Source organism: Marmota marmota, unplaced genomic scaffold (assembly GCF_001458135.2).
Source record: "Marmota marmota marmota unplaced genomic scaffold, marMar, whole genome shotgun sequence".
In the NCBI taxonomy this organism is placed as follows: domain Eukaryota; kingdom Metazoa; phylum Chordata; class Mammalia; order Rodentia; family Sciuridae; genus Marmota; species Marmota marmota.
Window position 1 is genome coordinate 3,655,114 of NW_026000101.1, and position 8,848 is coordinate 3,663,961.

At 41.1% G+C, this 8,848-nt stretch overlaps 1 non-coding gene across 1 annotated transcript; it reads right to left on the bottom strand.

Moving 5' to 3' along the window:
* Positions 1–1,017: 1,017 nt before the first annotated feature.
* Trnav-cac lies at positions 1,018–1,090 on the bottom strand. The gene has a single exon. It is a non-coding gene; the product is annotated as a tRNA-Val (tRNA).
* Between the last annotated feature and the right edge of the window lie 7,758 nt (positions 1,091–8,848).

The following is an 8,848-nucleotide window of genomic DNA, read 5'->3' on the forward strand; positions in this document are numbered from 1 at the left end:
AAGTCAGGGAATAAGAAGACTCAAGCCATTTGGTTTTAGAAGATCATGTATATGAATTAATAGGTCCTCAATACCAATGCAAAAAAACTCCAATTATTGGGAATTTCCAATCATTGGGATAGACAAGAGGGATTTTGTGGAGAATTATAGAAACCTGGAAAATATTGCCATAAGCAATTTTGAAAGGGTGACAAATGTTAAAATATCATGAATTTAATGTTTAATGTATTCTTTATATTTAAAGTATCTTGAAGATTATGGTAATGAAGGAGTTCATTTTATAACCGGGAAAGAAATTCCTCAAAGCCTCAACATCTTTGTAATGCTTGAATAATGTTTTACTTTTTTGTGTGTTTGAAACAGATTTTTGAATTTTATGGAATGGATGTTAAAAGATTGGAAGAGAAGATTCAAGAGTTCATGTAAGCTGCTACCAAATCAAAATATACATGTGACATTTTCAAAGGCAACAGCAAATGTGTTTGTTTTATTTCCAGCAAACATGGTAGAGTTCTATCTTCTCTCTCCTAACACTTGAATAGCAGAATACCAGATTGCAATATAACTGCAACGTAGCTTAAAACTGTTGCAATATCAGAATTGTGTCATTTCCATTCTCCAAGGCAACCTTAGCACTTCTCTGAGTTCGCTCCTTAGGCAATGTTTTCTTGACCTTCACAACAGAGGCCCTGCACGCACGGCTAAGTAATGCCAGGTCATCAAGGTTTTCCAGAGATTTCCAAAGATGCAATTCTTCACAGTGATCAGAGAACAAATAAATGCCTTATTATCCCACAGTGCTCCAAAATGGAACTTTCTCACCAACTAAGTCATTGTTTGCAATACAAAATTCTTTCCAACACAGCATCTTATATTTGAACTGTCATTTTTCTCTCCTCTGCCTTTCTAAAATTCTCCTAAAAATAATTTCTAAATCTCACAAAAACAGAAAACAGATAATTCCTTCTCTTTTGTTTTGTGTGTGTGTGTGTTGGTTTTTTTTTATTTTTATTTTTTTGGTGGTGCTGGGGATTGAACCCAGGGCCTTGTGCATGTGAGGCAAGCACTCTACCAACTGAGCTATATCTCCAGCCCCTAGATAATTCTTTTATCATCTATAATATGTTTTTAAAAACTGAGCAGGGCATATGCCTATAATTCCAACTTAGGAAGTTGAGGCAAGAGGATCTTAAATCCAAAGCCAGCCACAGAACTTAGCGAGGCCCTAAGCAACTTAATGAGACCCTGTCTCAAAATTAAAATTTTTTTAAAAGGGCTGGGGATGTGACTCAGCAGTTAAGTGCCCCTGAGTTCAATCCCTGGTACCAAAAATAAATAAATAAATAAGATATTTGAAGCCCAGAGAAGATGACTCTTTCTTATGACTGTACTCCCCATGAGGTTGCCTCTGGATGAACACTGGAATCAGAAAAAGTAGAGCCAGCTTCCCCAGCCATAAATGACTGAGATTTTAACAAAGAATGGGATCTGTGTTCTTTATTAGAATCCTCTGGGCTACAAAGTAGGGGGAAATGGTACCTGCTAACTTGTTCATTCAACAAATACTTATTGAGCTCCTACTCTGTACCAAATGCTGTAACAAACATTAAAAATAAAACTTGATAGGAGGTTAGAAACTGGGGGTGGGGAGGTGAGGGAGGGAAGGGAAATCCATGAATTTCACGTATTTCTCTCTCCTCTGCTTTTCTCTTTGCACCTGAATCATCCCTTCTATCACTATGAATAGATGCTCTTTGTTTTTCAGTTTTCTAGCAGAAAGTAGCCTCTGCCAACCACTCCCAGTCATACATTATCACCTCCACCAAAGAGAACAGCCAGACCATTCAATTGGGAAAGACTCCAGACAGAAAGCTGGGCGCGGTGGCACAAGCCTGTAATCCCAGCAGCTCAGGAGGCTGAGACAGAAGGATCCCAAGTTCAAAGCCAGCCTCAGCAACAGTGAGGCGCTAAGCAACTCAGTAAACCCTGTCTCTAAAATACAAAATAGGGTGGAGGATGTGGCTCAGTGGCTGAGAGCCCTGGAGTTCAATCCCTGGTACCCCCTCCCCCCCTAAAAAAAAAAAGACTCCAGAAAGAGGAAAGATATCAACACAAATCAAAATAAAATGACAATTTAAAAACAAAACTTGACTGATAAGAGCTGACACATGCATCCATACTTGCATATGTAAATATCATGTGCTAAGCAATGTGGTAATCCCTCTGCATTCATCACCAGGTTTAACCTGTGCAACAATCCTGTCAGTATCATTGTACTGGGCAATGTTTAGAAGGTGGCTTTCTAGGAGGAAAAAGTCGTGGTTCATAGTGGTTGCCAATTTCTGCAGTGTAAATACATAAGAATTTTAAGCTGCTAGTGTTATCCCTAAACACAGAGTTGGAAGAGAGATACACGATAGCCTCTTGTGAGCTGGTAAGATGTGACACACCACTGCCTGCTAGCAAGGTAGTTCTCTTCCTTCCTTCCTTCCTTCCTTTTCCAGTGCTGCAGATGAAAATCCAGGGACTCAAGCATACTAGTGAACATTTACCACTGAGCCACATCCCCAGCCTGGAAGTACTATGTTTATGCCTATTTTCTTACACAGGACAAAACAGACACGATGAAGTAAAATAACTCCTTCAATTTTGCCCAGAAGAATCTGTATTAGAACCCAGGCTGTATGTTTGCCAAAGTTGAGACAGAGGATTTAAGAAAAGTAATAGAGTTGAGCATATATAATGGTGCCATGCTGGTCTTAAATTCTACCAGTTAAACTCACTGCTTAACAAAATTAAAGATTAAAGGATTTCAGATCCATCCAGGTGTGGTGGTGCACACCTAGAATCCCAACTGCTCTGGAGGCTGAGGCAGGAAGATCACATGTTTGAGGCCAGCCTGGGAAACTTAGTGAGACCATGTCTTGAAATAAAATTTCAAAAAAGGGCTAGAGTGTGACTCAGTTGTACAGCCTTGCACAAAGCCCTGGGTTCAATCCCAAATACTAAAAGAAAAAAAAATGAAACAAAACATTCAGATGATCTTGTTGGATATCCTCATTTTAAAAAGAGCCATTTAGAAGGTTGGAAGTGTAGCTCTCTGGTAGAACAGAGTGCTTGCCTACCAGACACACAGCCCAGGGTTCAATTCCCAACACCAAGAAAGAAAGAAAAAACAAAGGAAGTGAGATACAGCTAATGAAAGGTATAATTTTCAAAATCAGACTTGGACTTAGAGATTCCCAGAGGATTTTGGTTAAAAACTGAGGGTGTAGTTTGCTGGTAAATACTTGTCTGGCATGTGCCAGGGGCCCTGAATTCATCTCCAGTGCAAAAAAAAAAAATTGGTTCCCCAAAAAAGTTTTATTTCTCCTTTTTCTTTTCCTTTTTAAACAAAAAACACAAATATTTTTAGTGATGCTATGTATCTTTCCAGCCCAGAAGGGACAGATGGAAATGTTCATGGGATGAGGAGACTGTGCATTACTTTTGGAGGTCTGACTGCATTTCTTTCCCATAAGCCTAACCCTGACACAGAGCAAAGGTGGAAGGACCTGTGCCCCATGGTATTCCTTAAATCTTTGGACTCAGATGTATGCTAGGTGCATTCCACAAACAAAAAAAAAGGTTCTCTGACTCGACTAAAGCAAGAACCCAGTTGAGATCTGAACCTGTCTCTCTCCACCTATTCCTCATGCACGCCATTCTCCCAAGCCCAGGTGATATCTGAGTGAGGCTCAGACACAGACTGGGCCAGACAAGATGTCCAGGCCTGGATGGAAGTTTGGAGCTTTCTATTCTAAGAGAGCCGGGCTGCAGAAACAACAACAATATAGCAGGGAACTGTGAACCAGAACTGGCACTAGTAAAGGTGAGTGACAGTGTCTGGCACTTTGAGTAAGTCCCCACAGGCCACACTGTAGGAAGGATAATTTGAAAATTATCTAGTGACCGTGGAAAAGTCAATTCATATGTATGAAAGTTTAATAATGTAATTGTGTAGGATCTTAGTCCGTTTTGTGTTGCTAAAATAGAATGCCACAGACTGGTAATTTATAAGGAAAATATATTTATTCTTACTGTCCTAGAGGCCAGGAGGTCTAATACCAAAGTACTGGCATCTTGCTTGCTGTGTCATCCCATGGTGGAAGGCAGAAGGGTAAGAGAACACATGAGTGAGACAGAGGCAAGAGAGGGTAACCCCACTTGTAGAAGAAATCCACTCCCCTCATAATGACACCAATCCATTGATTGCCTCTTAAAAGTCCCACCTCTGGACACTGTTGCATTGGGGATTAAGTTTCCAACCTATGAACTTTGAGGACAGTGAAATCATACCAGATAATGTGTGCATGTTAGATAAAGGAGATCCAAGGACCTTGCTCCAGAGCTGACACAAGTCCCTGGCCCTCTGGGAAGATCCGTGAAAGCATCTATAAAGAAGAGGAACAAGGTGATTGACTTCCATGCCCAGATGTGCAGATGTCACATGGAGTTCCCCGTGCAGCCCCAGGCATTTTGTATTCTCCACATGCTGAAGCAAGCAGATGTGTCCTTTTCTTCATTGTTATTTCCATTTTAACCAGAAAACAGTGCATACCTCAGAGCCCAAGGGCATTCCCTGCAAACTCCAGGCTTCTTTATCTCTCTCTCAGCAGCAAGGTTTCCCTGTGACTTCACCTGCCTAAAGGTGGAAGGTTCCATGTTTTTATTATGGCCTTTCTATGGGAATAGGGAAAGAGAAGGAGATGTAACTTATTTCTTACCTCGTTGTCTAATGCTGAGTTGTGCTTTTTTACTAATACAATTTTTATATATCAAACACTCATGTATTATCCAGCCAGGGCATAATCTAATAATGGTTCTTAAATTGTAATTAATGGGTCAGCATTTTCTTAGAACAACAACAACAAAAAAAAAAATCTAAGTGCATCTATTATAGTCATGGGAAGTATTATTTCATGAAACTTGCTTATTTATATAACATTTATGCTAGGGTCATGATGTGAAATATACTTATTGTGGGTTCTACTGAGTTTGAAAGCCCTTGATATAAGGGGCCTCATTTTTGTCAGGGATGGCCTAGTACAGGGAATCTCTAAGTGAGCATCTGGGACCAAGAGCAGGAGCATTGCCTGGGAAATGCAAACATCAGACCCAATCCAGACATCCTGAACCAGAACCTGAGGGGTGCAGTGTGGTGAGCCGCTTCTGCCGTTTATGCAAATTATGGTCGCCATTACAAGATGGCGCTGGCTCCACTGTGGTCTGTGACAAACAACTCCTTATTTGGGAGAGTTGGCGCATGACTTTTCATCACCCTATGAGAAAGCTCCACGTGGCTGCTTTGCATTGGGGCTTGAGATGCTTTATTAAGGCTGGGAGGGGCATCCGAGAAAGAGAAGAAGAACTATCAGGGGCCTGAAATAAACTACTGAAAGAAGATTCCTGAGTGTTGCGTCTTCCTTGCGGGCAAGAAGTCGCGACAGTGCAGGTGTGGGGGACATGTGGGAAATCCAGGTGACTCTGGTGCACATTCATGCTTGAGCCCCACAGGTAAAGTATAATAGAAGACTGATTAAAAACATTGATGAAGCATTAGAACAAAAGAGTAATGACAAAAACAATTGGCAACACTTTTGATAAGAATCCCAGATAAACAATTAGAAAAGCAGATTCAAAACTCTTATCAAAAAATTAAGCAATTAGACTTCCACTAAGATCCACTTGGTAAGCTTTCCCTCTTCTAAAGGGACACAGGCGTCCACACATATGCACACACAAACGGCATCTTATTAAGTCCTCCCCAAACTCCAGGACATCAGTCATAACCCATTCTCCTCAGAAGAGGTAGGGAAAGGCACAGAGATGAGGTACTTGGTTCACAGTCACACCACTAGGAAACGGTCGAGCCCAAATGGAAGCACAGATGTGCTGAAGAAAATTCAAGGCATGATAAATGATTATGACAAAATTCTCTCAAAGCAAATAAAATATGCCCCATCAATTTTTTTATTGGTGTCATATCTAGAGCTAGGCACCCTGTAATAATGGCAATATTACATGAGGTAGACTAAAAATCACCCTTGGTTGAACTGACATTTAAATACAACTAGGTACCATGTATTTTATCTGGAAACTTCAGGTAGACCTGAAAACCCACCACAACCAACAACAACAACAAAAAAAATGGCTTCCCCAGTGGCCGTGCACACAGGGCTCTGTGGCTGTACCAGGGAAGGAACACTTTCCTCTGTCTGGAAGGACCAAAGGAAGCTTCACAGAAGACTGTGTGGGCTGACGTGGAGGGATGATGAGCTTGCTGGTGATGCACATGATGGATGAGTGTAGTCTGACAGGCAGAGACGGGGAAGAACGTTCCAGATGCAGGGAAGAGTAGAGAGTTTGAAAATAATGCCTGGGGTGCATGAGCAATGCGGGGAGGAGGAAATGAATGTGAGAGCCTGAACATGAAGGGGTTTGGCAGGAAGAGGAATGACTCAAAACTTCATCCTCCTGCCATGGACAGGAGACAATTCAAGGGGCAGAGTTGACACATCTTCCTTCTTTTGACACTTCTTCTTTCTGATAATCAAAACTTGGACTAAACAGTGTTTCACAAAATGTGGCCTGTGAACTAATGGTACCGTGAGAGACCATTTCAGGGTAATAGGAATTTCTTTTGCGGGGAGAGGGGCATACTGAGGGGCACTTGACCACTGAGCCACATCCCCAGCCCTATTTTGTATTTTATTTAGAGACAGGGTCTCACTGAGTTGCTTAGTGCCTCGCCATTGCTGAGGCTGGCTTTGAACTCAAAATCCTCCTGCCTCAGCCTCCAGAGCCGCTGAGATTACAGGCCAGCACCACTGAGCCCAGTCAGGAATTTCTTTAAGAACAATTGAAAGTCTTATTTTGACTCTTATATGTATACTTTAGAAAATTAAAATGTTATTTTTAGAATAGTTGTAGGTTTACAGAAAAACTGAGCAGAAACTATAGAGTTCCCTTGTACCCACCTCTACATTTCTTTTTATTCTCTTTAACATCTCTCTAATAGTTGCTCCTCCTGCTGGAGAGATTGGCAGGATAGGGCAAGAGAAGAGAGTGGTTGGCCTTTGAGTCTTGGCTAAGCCACATACCAAGTAAGAATTCAAAATAAAATCCATTTTTTTTCCATTGTAATCCTTTGGGGAGATTATTTCTACTTCTGAGAACATTAGAGATTATAGAATACACTAAATCTGAGCCCATTATCTTTTCCCCTTCCACTTCCACCTGCATTTGTAAGTATTCATCTTCTATTTAAGATGTGATAATTTAAAAAAAAATAGTGTTGTAAGAAGAATCTCTATTCCAAAAGTGAATAGATTAAGTGTGCCTCCCGGGCTTGTTATTTCTAAATTGGGAAACCCTAGGTCTATTCCCATTGAGACAACTTCCTAAGGACAAAGGCTGTGGTTTTCCACCTTTGTGTGTGCGGTGCCTAGGATATTAGCAGGTACTTTGTGAAGACTTGTAAATATGGGTTAGATGAATGACTGAATGAATGACTCCAGGATTCCAAATGCAATCAGGAATCCATTTCTGTTACTACCTAGAAATGCAGATAGAGATGGAAGGAGAAAAGATAATGTGCTCAGATTCTATGATCTATAATCTATAAACTGGTCCTATGGGAAGGAGCAAAACTGTCTATAGGTCTCATTATCTTGCCTGTAACACATAATAACAACTCACACACTGCATGGCTTCTGTGCACTTTACAAGGCTCTAATCTGCCCCCACACGGATCACATTAGGAGGGTGAGAACTAATAGTCGGCCCAAATGCAGACACAATAAACATCAGCAGCAGCCAGGAATGAATCTACTCCATGTTGGGACTGGCTCTGTCTCTATTAATCAAGCTGGCAATTAATCACTGTCTTTGGTTTTGAAGCTTTCCTGTGGGGGCAGCATGCAGGAATGGAAGAATCACAAGCTCTGAAATCAGAAAGAGCTCAGGATGCAGCTGTGACTCAGTCACTGCAGAGCCAGAGGCCTCCCAGGGCTCAGTTTTCTCATTTGTAAGCCAGGTTACGATGGCTACCTCCAAAAACATCATCAAGAGCATTAAATGAGATAATGTGCAGTGTTTTGTGTGGTACCCGCCCCTAACAGGTATTCAAGAGTGGTAATGATGGTGGTGATGAGGAAGATTGTCTTTTCATTTCAACCTTTCCTACCAGATTATAATCTTACTGAACACATTAACTTTCTTCTTTCTCTCTTTATTCTCTTCCTCCTTCCTTCCTTCCTTCCTTCCCTCCTTTCTTCTTTTATATTCCCCAACAGTCTCTGGTTTAAAGTATAATAAAGTGGTTGGGCATCCCAAAGACAGCCAAAGAAACTGAAGTGTTTAAATGCTCAGTGTTTTAGTGCTTTTCATAAACCTGACAATGTTTAACCAAGGTAGGGTAAAGTGTGGCAAAAAATCAAACTGTGTAGATGACTAGTAAACTCTGTACTGTCTTTCATAAATCATTGATAAATTAAGTTTGGACAAATAAGAAAATAAAGAAAAGGAAGTAATCACTTATTAAAATAGCAAAGAATTGTTTGTTTGGGTATAAAACCTGATCTTCCTACATTTCCCATCAAGATGTCCTATTGAGCCAGGTGCAGTGTTGCATACCTGTAATCCCAGCTGCTCGGGAGGCTGAGGCAGGAGGATCGCAAGTTCAAAGCCAGCCTCAGCAACTTAGCGAGGCACTAAGCAACTCAGTGAGACTCTGTCTCTAGATAAAATATCAAATAGAGCTGGGGATGTGGCTCAGTGGCTGAGTGCTCCTGAGTTCAATCCCTAG